This window comes from Podarcis cretensis, assembly GCF_951804945.1.
Source record: "Podarcis cretensis genome assembly, chromosome: 12".
In the NCBI taxonomy this organism is placed as follows: domain Eukaryota; kingdom Metazoa; phylum Chordata; class Lepidosauria; order Squamata; family Lacertidae; genus Podarcis; species Podarcis cretensis.
The window spans coordinates 36,030,845-36,047,055 of record NC_137181.1 but is presented as its reverse complement, the minus strand read 5'-3'; the positions used below and the strand labels follow the sequence as shown (position 1 = coordinate 36,047,055).

Sequence of the window (16,211 nt, the reverse complement as noted above, 5' to 3'; positions counted from 1 at the left end):
AGTTGCTGAAAAAGATCCATATAATACATTAAAACACATTTAAAGCATGTGCCTTCCCCCAGAGAATTCTGGGAACAGTAGTTTTCGAAGGATGCTAGGAATTATAGCTCTGCGAGAGGGAAACTACAGTCCCCACAAGGAATCATGAGCTTTTAATGTGCATTAAATGTGCTTTAAATATAGGGTGCATTTCTGCCCCTAGTATTAGAGCTGGGAATTGAAGAAGAAAATAGCAAGTACAGCAACAGATTGAGGATGCAGATAGGTGGGAAGGAGGAGAGTTTGAACTGTCATTTGCTTCCTAGTAAGATTCCTGCTTATTTAACTTATATGCAGAATTCATCATGCGAAAGGCAGGACTGGATGAATCCCAAACCGGAATTAATATTGCCAGAAGAAATATCAACAACCTCAGATATGCAGATGACATAACCTTGATGGCAGAAAGTGAGGAGGAATTAAAGAACCTTTTAATGAGGGTGAAAGAGGAGAGCGGAAAATATGGTCTGAAGCTCAACATCAAAAAAATGAAGATCATGGCCACTGGGCCCATCACCTCCTTGCAAATAGATGGGGAAGAAATGGAGGCAGTGAGAGATTTTACTTTCTTGGGTTCCATGATCACTGCAGATGGTGACAGCAGTCAACGATGCCTGCTTCTTGGGAGGAAAGCAATCACAAACCTAGACAGCATCTTAAAAAGCAGAGACATCACCTAGCCAACAAGTGTCTGTATAGTTAAAGCTATGGTTTTCCCAGTAGTGATGTATGGAAGTGAGAGCTGGACCATAAAGAAGGCTGATCGCTGAAGAATTGATGCTTTTGAATTATGGTGTTGGAGGAGACTCTTGAGAGTCCCATGGACTGCAAGAAGATCAAACCTCGCCATTCTTAGGGAAATCAGCCCTGAGTGCTCACTGGAAGGGCAGATCGTGAAGCTGAGGCTCCAATATTTTGGCCAGCTCATGAGAAGAGAAGACTCCCTGGAAAAGACCCTGATGTTGGGAAAGATGGAGGGCACAAGGAGAAGGGGACGACAAAGGACGAGATGGCTGGACAGTGTTCTCAAAGCTACCAGCATGAGTTTGACCAAACTGCGGGAGGCAGTGGAAGACAGGAGTGCCTGGCGTGTTCTGGTCCATGGGGTCACGAAGAGTCGGACACGACTAAACAACAAGAAGATTCCACCATCACTGCATGCTATATATGTGAATGACACAAACATATGTTGTGTTTATTGTATCTCTTCCCCCCCCCTTCTTCAAGGAACCCAGAGAAGTATATATTGTACCCCCTCATGATAGCAGCACTGTGACCAGTCGTTCCTATATCACATAAAGCATACTGCTAACATGGCTTTTTCGTTCAAACAAAACACTTCAAGCACATAATTCAAAAACATGCCTGGACGGACGTTGCCTGTTTGTGTACGGAACATGACCACAAGGTGTCCCAGTCTGGTCCAGGATTGTGAAGCATGAGGGTTAACCCTTTCCTCCATGCCATTTCCCTGTAAACAAACAAACAAACAAAAACTCCACACCTTGGAAACTACTATTTGCCTCAAAAAAATATTTTTTTCCCTAATGGCATAGGATATGGTCCCTCTATGCTGTAGTAAAAAGGTAAAGGTAAAGGTTTACATTTTTGTAAACGAAGAGACAAGGCCATTCTCTGAATCGGGTGCTTAAATTCATGCCTGGTCTGACCCTCAATCAAATGGGGAAAGAAAGCAGAGGGGCAGCTCTAAAAGAACCATCGCCCTCTCCACCTCTTTGCTCCCTGGTGAGTAGAAAGAGAAGGCACTCTGCTTTCATCTTTTTCAGCCCGTGCAGAGATAAGCAGATACACGATACTTCTGAAATACAGTTTCTAATTACAAAGCCACTTTCCAAAAGAATCTATGCGCCATAGCTCCTAATCTGCTGTCAAAAGCATCAGTAATGTCCACTCAACGCAGCAGGTCATAGCCATGTCTCATCGCCGTGCCTGTTCCTGCATCTAAAGGAGCACGACAGGGATGACCCAAGACATTTTGCTGCCCTTGGCAAAGGACAAGGTGGATGTCATTGTGCCCGTTCTGCACACAGCAGCTAATTAGACTTACAAATGGAGACTCTTATTTCAACACAGAGGCCTCTTCCGCACTATATCTTGAAAGCATTATTATACAACTTTAAACAGTCATGGTTTCCGCCCAAAACTCTTGGGAACTGTGGTTGGTTACGGTGCTGAGCTACAACTCCCAGAGTTCCCTGCAAAGGCAGGTTGAGGGTTAAATCAATCTGAGAACTGTAGCTGTGCGCCAATGCCCTTAAGCAGGCATAGACAAACTCTGGCCCTCCAGATGTTTGGGACTACAATTCCCATCATCCCTGACCACTGGTCGTGTTAGCTACGGATGATGGGAATTGTAGTCTCAAACATCTGAAGGGCCAGAGTTTGCCTATGCCTGCCCTTAAGGAACTACATTTCTTTAGGGGAAACCATCATTGTTTAAAGTGATATAATACCACTTTAAATATATACAGTGGCACGTACCTCAGCTTACATATGCTTCAAGTTACATACACTTCAGGTTACAGACTCCACTAACCCAGAAATAGTACCTCGGGTTAAGAACTTTGCTTCAGGATGAGAACAGAAATCGTGCTCCGGCGGCGCAGCAGCAGTGGTGCTTCAGGTTAAGAACAGTTTCAGGTTAAGAACGGACCTCCAGAACGAATTAGGTACTTATCCCGAGGTACCACTGTAGTGCATATAGGGCCCGATCATCGCACTTTCTCCATCGCATCCAAAGGGCAGCTTTGGGGGCATAGAGCAGGCTGTACGGCACACACACTTCTCAATTATCCACCAGGAGAACAGCAAAGGGCTTGGGAAGAATCTCCCAGGTGCTGTCCCAACTGCCCACATGTAGTGCATACTGTATACACCAGCACCCACTGCGTACGGCAGTCATCTCATTCTACCCAATGATAGGGCTGGCCCTGACATATGGGCACATCCAATTCCAGCAGTTACAGATCTCTTAATATAAAGCAAAACCTTCTCCCCTGTCCGCTACAATCTCAATAAAAATTGGACTTAGCTGCCACAAGGGTAGTTAACATTTGTCATATGTGATTTTGATACCTGATCCTGCCATGGAAAAAAATTAAAATAAAAGATGAAGAATAATCCCACAGCATTTATTATATATTTTTTTAAAAAAATCAATGTTACTGCTCCCCAGGGCAGCTTACAAAATAGAAACGAGTGCAATGGCCAAACCAACAATCAAATTATCCACAATAAAACAGCAGGGCAGGAAAGGAGCATGGAACTGCACAAGGAGATAAAACCAAAGTCAGATCTGGCAGCTCTGGGCATGGTGACACATGCCTTATTTACATTGTGATTTGCTCCGCATGGGGCTGCCTTTGAAAATTGTCTGGAATCTCCAGCTGGCCCCGAATGTGGCAGCCAGACCGTTGAACTAGATCCAATAAGAGCATGTTCCTCCTTTATCATGCTGGCTTTGTCTAATTCCTGGCCCAATTCAGAATGCTCTATTGGACCTGCACAGTCTTCAACAGTTTGGAACCAGGATACCTAAAAGGATTGTCTCATGCTGTAGGAGCCTGCCTGCTCTTTAGATCCTTTGAGGTGTTCCTTCATGTGCCATCAGTATCTGAATTGTGATTGGTTAGAATGGGCATACCAGCCTTCTCTATGGCTGTGAGCCCAGGCTCCAGAATTGCTTTCCCAGGGGTTGTAGAGGTAGAAAAATTCCTCAAGTTTGGCTTCTCTTGGTTTCTCATTCGTCCAGTCTTAAACTTCACTTCTCCACATTTCTGCATCAGCTTTCAAATTTTTTAATGAAGATTCATCAGCACTGCCCCAATATCTGTGGGAATGTCAACACTGCCAATAATGGCCCCTTACCCCTTTCCCAGGTGGGTGGCGGTGCGGCCCCTAGCGTTCGGTCTCCATCCCCGGCAGTTAGAGCGCACGTGTTTGGCTGGTCGTTCAGGAATTTCCTCAGCCAACCAGGCAGAAGGGTGAACTGCCCACCATAAAGCAAAGTTTAAATGGGCCAATCACAGGCCTCTCCCTGTGGGCGGTGCCTTGCTGACTAAGTGGGTATTGGCTGCTCCCACGCCCAGTTGGCCAGTGATGCATAAAAGCCAGCCATGCCTGACTCCCTCAGCACTGTTGGCAGAACAGCAAATTCCTCAGTTACCTCATTGACAATATCATTTCCCAGAAGGTGGAAGAAGCAACAGGGAGGAACTTGACAATGTGAAAGTACAGGGAACCTTGGGAGGAAGTGATTGTGTCCTCTTGGGTTTCATTATACACAAGCAAGGGTGTGATGGCCTGGGATTCAGACTCGGAGGCTGAACCTGAGGAATCCCAGCCTGCACAGGAGTCCCCGCCTCCAGAACTAGCTGAGCCGGGGCTGGGACTTGAGCCTGAAGGGTCCTCACCTATGCTGGATCCTCAGGTGCAGGCACCAGCTGAGTCTGCTTTGGCCCCTGAGGTGATGGAGGACCCATTGCCTGCAGGTGCTCCACTCTCAGCCCCGTCAGGGGAGGCTGAGGTTGCCTCTGGGTCCAGTAACCCTCCAGCCTCTCCTGAGCTGCAGAGGCTCAGGGCAGAGAGGCAGAGGGAACTAAGTTCCTGCAGGAGGAGTGCTCACCTCCAGGCCAGGAGAGGCGAGTCACCTGTGGACCGGGGCCGCCCTGTGCCCTATGCAGATAAAAGCCAGCCAGCCCCAGTCCCAGGTTGCGGGAGCAACGTTGTTGCTAGCCTGTTCCTGCCTGCACCCTGTCCTGCTCTTCTGCCAGAGTTCCTGACCCCACTCGACTCCCTGCCTTGGACCCAGCTACAGCTTTGACGGACAGCTTCCCTCGACCTCGGACCAGACTCGGACCTTGCCGCACGGATAACTCTTGGGACCAGCACAAAAGGAAAGCTGACTGTAGCTGGACATGCACTCTGGACATTAAGAAGGCCGATTTCAAAAATCTCAAGGAACTACTGGGTGAAGTCCTGTGGTCAGAGATACGCAAAGAGAAGGGAGTCCAAAATCGATGGGAGTTTCTTAAAGGTAAAATATTGAAGGCACAAAGGCAGACAATTCCAACAAGAAACGTGGGAGGCACCTAAAGAAACTGGTGTTTCTCTCAGCTTACAGGTGAGTTAAGATGTAAGAAGGGCATATATAAGAAATGGAAGAAAGGACAAATCACAAAGGAAGAGTATACACAAATCGCCAACCACAGGCACTGAGTTTTTCCTACTATAATGTATTTCTATATGTTATTTTCAATAATATGTGCATATTATTTTTGTACACATTAGCCCACAAAAGAACTGCATTGCAAAATTCAGTGACTAGCAAATTTCAAAGGGTGATTGAGTTTTGGTTCACGTGTTGTTTCGGAAAATGCAAAAGAGATAGGTTTGTCTTTAGATGCAAAATGAATCTATTCTCTCCCTCCTCCTTCTCCTCCTCCTCCTGCAGAAGGAGGGGTTCACCATCCCAAGAACACAAACCCTTTTCCATTCGTCAAAGAAAGAGAATAATCCATATGCTTTTGTTTGCTCTTCTGAGGTAGGAATTAGGGCCAACAGATGCCTCACCTAAGATTAAAAATAATAATTTAAAAATCCACTCTTTATTTAGAAAGTTGTGTTTGCAGCCCAGGCAATGCCCGCCACAGATCTGGCACTGCTGGATTTTCATGTTCCTTTGCTATTTATTGATGAAATAGTCTGACAAAGTAAAGCTGACATTAACGCTTTGGTTCATAGGTTAAGATAAATTCCATCTTGACTCCCTGGCTGAATTCCAGTAAATTTTCTTATCTCTGCCCTTCAGAAACATGCAGAAACTAGCTTCTGGACCATGTATCTCCCACCAAGATCAACTAATGTTCCAGACAGAATCCCTGCCACATTTTGTTACCAGTGGGGTGCAGAGGAATTTGGTGGCATTCTTCGTTTATAATATGCACTAGTTGGGACACGGTATGAAATACTTGCCTTCAGAAAAATGCAATAAGCCCCCTTGGAATTGACAGCACAACTCTGCAGATCCCAGCAATAGAAATAATATTTTTCCCTAGGAAGACATAAGGCAGGTGTGGCCCTCCAGATGTTGCTGAACTCCACCTGCCATCATCCCTGGCCATTGGCCATGCTGTTGGGGGCAGGTGGCAGGAGCAGTTCAGCAACATCTGGTGGGCCAAAGCTTCCCCATATCCAGGGCTTTTTTTTCAGCTGGAACACATTGGAACTCAGTTCTGGCACCTCTCAGATGGGTGCCCTTGCCATTATAAGAGAACAAGGGAGGCATTAATGATGAGTTCAGGCACTTCTTCTTCTAGAAACAGCACTGCTCATATCTGATATATTTGTTTATTTCAAAATATTTGTTTTAAACAAGTATTGTGAGTGGACAAACAGAGATTAGAAGCTGGGTGGCTGCTTTTGCACCCCACTTGTGAGTTTATTGTAGTCATCTGATTGGTCAGTGCTGGAGACAGGATGTTGGCCCAGACAGAACTTTGGTCTGATCCACTGGGATTGTGTTCAGTTCTGAGGACAACAATTTAACAAGCTGGAATGTGTACAGATGATCAAGGGTCTGGAAACCAAGCCTTCTGAGGAACAGTTGAAGGAGCTGGGTATCATAAAACACAAACACAATTCTTTTGCAAACCATAAATCACATAAGGATATTGTACTATGCAAAATGCTCACCAGTTTGAGGGTATTTGTACAGGACAGGTTATTTGTTCCTCACTTCTGAGTGTCCCACATGCATTCTTGGTTGTTGCTTCCAAGCCTGTGGAACAGCTTTTGCCCTTTTTCTATTTGCTAAGGGTACAAATATGCCTGAGAAGAAGATGGGAACTGGTGGCTGATGTTCTGGCCCATTTTTCTGATCCTTTAAATTTGGCATTCTTTCCTCTTCTTAAGTCTTCAAAAATCAGTCCATTTGAAGCACAGAAACCTGGTGACTTTTAATATCTCCATTTTCTAAATTCAATCAGCATAACAAGATTACTTTTTTTAAAAAAAAAGTACACCAGAAGTTCAAATTTTTAGTAAAAGATAATTCCTTCTCTGCCCCTCAGAATCATTCACAGAGCCCCAGGGGACACAGAGTAAAATTTACAGCAGTACTGAAATACTTTTTCACCTGTCATAACCATTCCTTTATTAGACACCTAAAACAAGAGGTCACAACTGCATCTCACATTATCACACTTCTTATAAAATAGTGCCGAGGTGGGCAGCATAAAATCAGAGATAGGAAAGCATAGACGACGTGGCCAAATGGTCATGAGCTGTATGAAGTATTGTCTGTAAAGCTGAAAAGTACATAAAACAAACACAAGGACCATCCAAAAGACCAGTATTTGGGTGCTAAACATGACATAGCAGCAAAGTGTCCTGGGAGACTGAAACAGCCTGGCAGGTTTCTACTATTTTTTTTTTTAAGTAATATTTATTCAGAATTTTAAAGGTTACAAAAAAGTAAAAAGAAGGAAACAAGCAAAATAAAAAAGACAAGAGAAAAAAAATACAATCATTCCACGAATTTCCCAACTCTCCTTAAAAAAAACAAAAAACAAATTATATTATATGCATATTGAGTTCCCAATTTCCATTCCACCCAAACCCCTTCCCGGTTTCAGTCCCCAGCATAAGTCCATCAATCTCAAAAAGCCATCAACCCGGAGATCTTAAATCTGAGGCTCTTAAATCTCTTTCATGTCCCCTCTGCCAGTCTTTTTGATAGCCATTAGTATTAAAAGCCAAATCTCGGGGAAGCTCCAACCCAACAGCATCCACATTCCTTCCAGCCAAACCTCCATAATTGAGAGTAAGGCCTTTAAGATCTTCCAAATCTTGTTTCACTCTCCTTTCAAATCCAAAGGTCCCCAAAGCTCCAACTTCCACCTGAATCAGATTTGTAATCCAAAGGTCATCTAATATCCACATAAAGAAATCTCTCCATCTTTCATTTTCCAATTCAGGCCAGGCTTCCATCTTCAAAGATTTATTTCTCCTTGTTGCCATCATGTCGGGCCTCAAATTGTAGCTCGCCTTTTGCATCTGTAGGGTTACGGCTCCCCCTTTCTTCGCTTCAGAGACAACATAATTCTCCTCAAATTTTCCTGTTTGTTCAGTTGGATAAAGTTCCTGTGCTGAGTTCTTATCAAATTCTTTGCTAGTACTCACTCTTGTGCCCAAAGTTGTAACATTTGTAGTCAAAACATTTATCTGACCTTGCAACTTTCCCAAGAGAAAGAATGTCCTATTCAATTCAAACTGAATTTCCTTCCCGACCGCCATTCTTAAACAGTCCAAGGTCAAAAAACAGTTCCTCAGCTGTCCTTAATGCAATATCCCAAAGCTCCCTCTAGGGGGATTTAAGTTTCTTTTCACTCCTTTCAGCACAGACCCAAAGCTCGCATACGTTAAATTGTAACAGTCCTTCCTTCGTTTTAAACATAAGCTTGTAGCAAATATAGACAATAGAAACAAAGTCCTCTTTTTGTATCTTGACAGCTAGCTTGACAGCTGTCAAATTGTTCTATTCCTCATCAGCGGGCTCTCCCGGACCACTCCCGGGTCCAGGGGGGTGGCACATCAAATCCCAAATCTTGTTCTTCTCCTGCAGGCTCCCCTGCTTCCAAGAAAAAATTCTGATAGTCTCAATCAGTAGAATTAAAGTCCTTTACAGAAAACTCTCCACGACCTTAGTTGACAGGTTCTTTGCTTTAGTTTATTTACAGAAAGGGGAGGCGGACTTCCTGTTTGGACCTTCCCCGATCGGTGCCAAATTTAAAAATATTTTAAGAGTCCAATTTCCGTACTACTCACGGGTTGTTGTTTGAAATCCAAAAGTCCACAGGAAAAAGTCAGCGCTCTCCGGCAACGGCTGTGCAGCTTCACTCCGCGAAAATAGCAGTCGATTCGAAACACTGCGCCACTCACCCCGCATCACTTCGGAACCCCCGAAAAGGGGTTTCCCTGTAAGTAGAGGGGGCGCTCCTGGTGTCTGCCGAATCCCACGTTCCCAGGCTTCCTCCGCCTGGGATTTTTAGAGGGTCTCCGCCTTCGCCGCGGCGGCAAGACCCGATTTTTGCGGAGCGGGTTCCCCTGAGTCAGAGGAATTCCGCCATTGCCGCTGGCACTAACCCGGAAGTCTCTCTACTATTTTTGATGTCAGGTTTATGTCAATTTATTCTTTTGCATAGACCTGGCACTTGTCAGTCTGTCCCATAGTGAAAGAATTATTGGCAGTTCATCTGCTACCATATATCACACTAGGGGATGATACCCTTATTGCGCAGTAGCTGCTGCCATGGTGTTACTTGAGGGAATTTGGAGTTAAGAGTTGGCATCTGAGTTTACAAGGCCTGTTTTGAATGCTGAGTGGTCACTTTTGATTAAGAGGGTTGTCTATAAGCAACCGTAGCCCTAACCCACAGAGCTCCAAGTAAGAGAAGCATATTGCATGTGTCATAAATCATCATTGATATTTTAGGCCACATTCACACATTTATGATACCACTCAGAACAGTCATGGCTTCCCTCCCAAAGAATTGTGGGAGCTGTAATTGGCTAAGGATGCTGAGAGTTGTTAGGAGGCCCTTATCCCCCTCACAGAACTACAGTTACCGGAGTGGTTTAATGATTGATTTCTCTTTGCAGGGAACTCTGGGAATTCTAGCACTCTGAGAAAAACAGGGATCTCTACCACAATTTTCAGCCCCTTAACAAACTGTACTTCCCAGAAATCTTTGTGGAGAAACCATGACTATTTAAAGTAGTGTCATACTGCTTTAAATTTATGGTGTAAATGTATCAAAACTTATCACTGGTGATCTAGAAGCCATGTAGGACAATCATACTTTTCTTAATTGGGGCCTTCAAGGGGTTTTAGCCAGTGGTGTCCTGTTCATTTCTCTTCACAAAACAATACGTCTTGCTGGACTCCAAAGTATCTTAGCATGCTGAGGTCTTCCCTTAAGAATCTTTCTCTTAGTACTACTGGTTCCAGTGAGAAGCTCCCTGGTGGGATATGGGAGAATCTGACTGTCTGTGGATAAATGACTGTGTGTGTGTGTGTGTGTGTGTATATATATATATATATATATATATATATATATATATGATATAAATACGGTAAAGGGACTTGTGAGTCTTTCTTCTTCCTTTTTTTTCCTTTTAGGTTTTTTAATATTCTAATATTCTCATTCCATAGACTAGTTTGATTCTTATTGTACGGTGGTACCTCAGGTTAAGAACTTAATTCATTCTGGAGGTCTGTTCTTAACCTGAAACTATTCTTAACCTGAGGTACCACTTTAGCTAATGGGGCCTCCCGCTGCCGCTGTGCCACCGCCACTCAATTTTTGATCTCATCCTGAAGCAAAGTTCTTAACCTGAGGTACTATTTCTGGGTTAGTGGAGTCTGTAACCTGAAGCTTCTGTAACATGAAGCATCTGTAACCCAAGGTACCACTGTATTTTATCTCAAAAATTGTCAATAAAAAATATCAGGGGAAATAGAAAGCTTGAAAATACAACACTACATAATTAGACAGGACTGGAAGCAATGAAGAAATTAAGAAGAAGTCTAGGTAGAAAAGAAGCTGGAAATGTTTTGAAAGTTTACCTGTCATGGAAAGTAAAGCATGAGGGATGATGGCTGTGGTTATCACCTCCCATCGACCATGAATTAAAATTAAATGCAAGTTATAATACCAATTAGTATATAGGCTGTGATCCACTGAAGTCAGTAGTACTTGCTTCCACATATATCAGATTGGCCTGTAAGTCCCATTGAACTTACCGGTAATTTATCAATAAACATGTTTAAGATTGCACCATTAGTCCTCTAAATGACCATGTATTTTCATGGCCCAGCAAAACTGCCCTCTATGCTAAGCAAAATTGCCACTCCTTAAGATACAATGCCATTTGATAATGCCCGCCACCTGGCAATTAATTATAATCTCGGGGCTATTCTTCTCCCCACACTTTCTTCCTTTTAACTCTTCTTTCCGCAGTAACATTTAAATGAGGCAACTAGCAAAAGCAAGGTGTTCGATGAAAACACTTGATGCCATTTTTCAAGGAGTTAAAAAAGAAAAAAGGAAAAAGAACATAGCTTCAGCTCACACAAAGGTAATAAACCCTCATTGATGCTTCAAAGGATTTTACAAACCCAAGCAACTGTAAGGGCTGGTGATGTCTGAGAAAAGCAATGAGGAAAAAGAGTTTCCTTTGCCGCATGAAAATTAAAATGCATTCTTTTCTCTTCACTGCATTGATGCACCTGACAGCTACACTTGGCACCTGCTCAACGTGCTCCCCATTCTTTTGTTAGTCTTACAGAAATGAGCAACCTTTCCCTCCCCACCCCCCTGCACATTCACATCAGGCACTGAGAGCAATTTGAGGTGAAAGGAATGCAATTTGCAGTATTTTGTGTAATACTTCCCAGCAAGTAATTTAACTGATGACTTTTGTTTCAAGCACAAAAGTCTGAACACACGATATGCGTATACACAGCTGATGCATGAAGTTCCTTTCTCTGGGTTTCAGCTAATGAGATCCCGACAGAGCCAGTTCCAATGAGGCAGCTAGGAGATTTTTGGGGACAGGAAATTTTCCTTTCAGCGAGGTTTTAGAATCAATGGAGGTGGTGGAGGGCGGGGGTGGGGGGGAGTGGTATCAGTGTGTTGCAGCTAAGATAATCCTGACATATATAATATTCTGACTTCTGCCAAACTGGAAACGTCCATCAATCATACCACATTGGCTATGCACAACTGACGCCTCAAACCCCCAAAAAACTGCTTAAGAAGATGAATCAACTAAGCAGTGAGTCACTTCTCATCATGAGGAGTTTGGGGTTTTATGACAGCATTAATTATCTATTCAGGAGAGAAAGAGAGAAACGATATAATAGAATGCCTCCCCCAAGATGATTGAGGTCACCCAGTTCTACAGGGTGTCAAATGCTGGAATGAAGAAAGGCAGACTCCGACCAATTCTGTGTCACGATACAGAGCCCTAAGGACTCGCAGTTCAAAAGACCCTTGATTTGAAGAGGGTGCAACTGTGTGGATCACAGCTACGCACACCCTTGAAAGTCGACATACGTTTAGAATAAGGTCACACTCACACTGTACATTTAAAGCACATTTATACCACTTCAACAGTTGTGGCTTTCCGCAAAGGAGCTGTAGTATATCTCCATACCCCTCAACTGTCCTAGTAAAACCAGGACATCCCATTTTTTCGTGTGAGAGCATGGCAGCCATTTTGGATCTCACACTGAAATCTCGCCGCCCCCCCCCCAAAAAAATGTTTTTTTCGGTACCATGATCTGCATAGCGCCCCAAAACACGCAACTAAGTTTCACACACAGTAGATCCTCCCATTAGTTTCAGTGGGCCTACTCTGAGGAAAACTTAATTCAAACCTCCGGGCCTCATTCAATATATACAGCTGAAGAAGCTGACCCCTAGTCACATTTTTTTTCCTTTTAAAAATATATAAGGTTCAATTTTGAATATATTTTACACAGAGAGAAACTAGTTATAGATATGTTGCAGTGTTTCAAAACCTCCACAAACACAAAACATCTTGTAATTAGGAATGATTTTATCCAATTTCACCTACTTTATTTCTTTTTTTTTAAGAAGGACATTTTTAATTAAAACAATGTATTTGATTAAGTCCCACCAAGTACTCATGACATGCGTGGTGTAAATTGTGCTTAGAAGAGAGAGGATAATCACATAACTTGAACTATCAGAGGGAAAAAAATTTAATAATCAGAGAACAGACTCAGCTTCCATTTGTGCACCTGGTGGAAAAAACCTCTGGGAAGACACGAGCAGCTATATTATTAGACAATAATATGCATAAGCATCTTTGACACATTTGCCTTGTCAACACACTTCAGTCTCTGGAAGAGCCTAAATGAAAACCCCTGCCTTGTTTACTGCGAATGGGTATATAAGGGCAAACAGAGGAGGGCTTGACTGAAGACTGTGTGGAGCCCCAGGATTTTGTATCAGCTGTAGCAATGAGAGTCAAGATTGGCTTAAATCTTTCATTTCCTTTCCATAATGAGCCTGTCTACATAGATATAGTCCTCTTGCCTCTCAGCTGTTATCTGCCACTTCAAGAAAGTGGAAGGAGAGCAGCCTTGAATTAGACAGGGTCCCCCCCCCTCTCATGCTAATCTTTGTCCTGAAACTAGGGTAGTGCTCTCACATCGCTGTCACTCTAATAAACCAGCCAGTCTCAGATGTGACCAGCCTTCCTCCTACTGATGCTCTTGTCTATCCTGCTTTAAGCAGCCCATAGCTATCACCCACCACAAGCACAGCCTAAGACATGCAGACACGGAACGGTATCAGATATCTCAGAGGAGCATGGAGTCATGGGCATTTGAGGTAACAAATTTCTGTTCCCCATATGTACGAAAGACAACCAAGCACACGTAAGCAGCTTTGAGGGGCTCCAGTTACTGTGTCAGATTAGGACCTCAGAGAGCAGGCTTTGAATCCCCAACTCAGCCATGAAGCTCATTGGGTGACCGTGAGCCAGTCACCATCTCTTAGCCCTACCTACCTCACAGAGTTGTTTTGAGGATGAAATGGGGCAGGGGGGAGAACCATGTACACCATCTTGAGATCCTTGGAAAATAAAGGAAAATAAATGTAATTAACAACAACAACAACAACAACAACAACAACAACTTGCCCCACTCTTTTATGAGTCGCAGTCTCCAGCCTTTTCACACCCAAAAACAGTTGAAAATGCCCATTTATTCACTATTCTCCTTTACAGCCGAATCACCACACAAGACAGCAGTGGCAAGCAGAATGGAAAAGCCTCCTCTGAAAGGACTGGTACTCTGTCCTCCAAAGGCCCACAAAATACTAGATCTGGCCCGGATTTGGGGGCACTCGGGGGGGGGACACCACAAACTGGTATAAAAAGGTGAATACCAGTCAAACAGAAAGAACATTATGTATAACTTCTGGGCACAAGGTCAGCTGTGGAAGATGATTTTGGGGTGAAATGTGTCAATTTAACTGAGGATTTTGGTGTTTGGGTATGATAAGGTGATCTCTTCTTCCCCTGCCCCCAATGCTTTGGATTGTGGTAATGTTCTGAAGTATATGTGAAATAAACATTTGAAATGTTTCAAAAGTAATAGCGGCATACACTCCAGTGACGTAATTGTGACTAGAACCTCATATATTAGTGAAAACAGGATACAAAAGTGCTTTATATTGGAGAAATTTGTGTGCAAAAATGTGCTCATTAGTCAAAACTGTTTTAAAAAATGTGTTCATTGCAAGAAATTCACAATAAATTTTTGATGAGCATTTTTCAAACTTGAAAATTGCTGTTGAAATGTGGGGAACTGAATTTAAGATTGGAAAGACACTTAGATAACCATCATTGGCAGATTCATCCATCCCTAACTTTGACATGAATGAACATGAACACAAAATGTTCCTGTGTTTCACTTTCATCTCCCCTGTAAGTGCCTGTATCTCATTGCTAAATGCTAGTGAATATTTTTGAGCTTTAGCAATTCTACACTAAGTATAACCAGATCTGTCTGTCGCACGTTGAAACATTCTTGTTAGCACTACGGTAAGTTGATGAATACATTGTCAAAAGTTTAGGAATTGCAGAAACCCATCACTGGGGCTATAAAAGTGAGTCAGGAAGAAGTCAGTGCCTTAGTCTGAAAGGAAAAGAAGGCCATTGCTCTTTTGATACCTATCACTTCATTACAACCATACCTGAAGACGTATCAATGTATGTGGAATGGGTTAGAAGTAAACACATTTAGATGAGACACAGATGTATATAAACTCAGCCGTGAGACCACTATGAAACAAAGGAACATTAGGAGAACCAATGGCCCATCTGGTCCAGCACCCTCTTCTCACAGTGGCCAACCAGATGCCCGTGGAAAACGTGGAAGCAGGATCTGAGCTCAAGAGCCCTCTCCCCTCCAGTGGTTTCCACCAACTGGAATTTAAAAGTATCACTACTTCCAAACGTGGAGGCATAGACATCAAGGCTAGTAGCCATCAATTGCCTTTTCTTCCATGAATTTGTCTCATCATCTTTTAAAGTCATCCAAGTTGGTGACCATCACTGCCATATAAGTTCCATATAACTAGTCATTTTAAAAAAAAAATGTGGGGGGGATTGCAAATTAAATAGACAAAATCTCACTACACAGCCTGTTACAAGAATGGGCTGGGGCTGTATTTATGAGTGAAGTACACAGCTACAGAAAAGATACCATTCATTGGTGAGACTAATTGAAAGGAAAATGCATTCAAATTACAGGCAAGCAAAGCCGAGAGGAAAACAACTGAAGGATCTTGAAGAGGGTCTTTAACCATTACAAAAAAATCAACAGGTTTGTGTGAATTCTAAAATGTTTCCAGCTGATTAGTGGGTGTTTGTCTCCTTTTCCAAAGCGAAAGTCTCAGTTCACTTTTTCAAAAGGAAGATGCTAAGGGGTTTCACTGAGGCAAGTGGACTTCAAGACACAGTTTCTCCCTTGATAAAAGGAACTCTTTATATGTGGTGACAATGGCTGAATGTGTAGGGACAGGAATTCCCATGATGAAGCTGTTTGTGTTCTTGTTTGGAAGGTGCTCAATATACGTTGCCAGCAGACTTGGGCATTCTGAAGGTGGATAGGAAGGGTAAAATGAGCACCGCAGGCAATCATAATAGCTGATATTGAGAGATTTGCATTTTTTGGCAAACACACTGGTGGGAAGTGGAGAAGGCATTTGCAGGGGAGAACAAGCAGGTGGAGTGGCAAGCCAGAATGAGCCGAGACTCATCGAGGTTTTCCCATTCACTTTTATTGAGAGAAAGCTTTGATATTACTGGTATTGTTTGTCACCTCAATCTCTGAGCGGTGTGAGACTCCAGGGATTCGTGCCAACTTTGGGACAGAGGCAGGATGCTGGAACTCCACCAACACCAGCCCCACATCAGCTCTGATATGTTCAGAGGTGCCATCTTCTCAAGATGAATGAGGGGGCCCGACACGACATCCTGACATCATGCGCACAATGTCACAAGGAGCCGAGGGACACAGTCAAACACCCTTGGAACATTGAGGGGGCCCG

General features: G+C 43.3%; 2 long non-coding RNA genes across 2 annotated transcripts in view; one reads left to right on the top strand and one right to left on the bottom strand.

Annotated features, from left to right (window-relative positions):
* LOC307199932 overlaps nucleotides 1–16,211 on the top strand; it is a 121,368-nt gene that overhangs the window by 23,967 nt on the left and 81,190 nt on the right. The window lies entirely within an intron of this gene.
* Nucleotides 121–3,988, bottom strand: LOC307199934. The gene is made up of 3 exons (XR_013832272.1): nucleotides 3,928–3,988; nucleotides 1,189–1,510; nucleotides 121–316 (listed from the first exon to the last, which is right to left on the bottom strand). It is a non-coding gene; the product is annotated as an uncharacterized lncRNA (long non-coding RNA).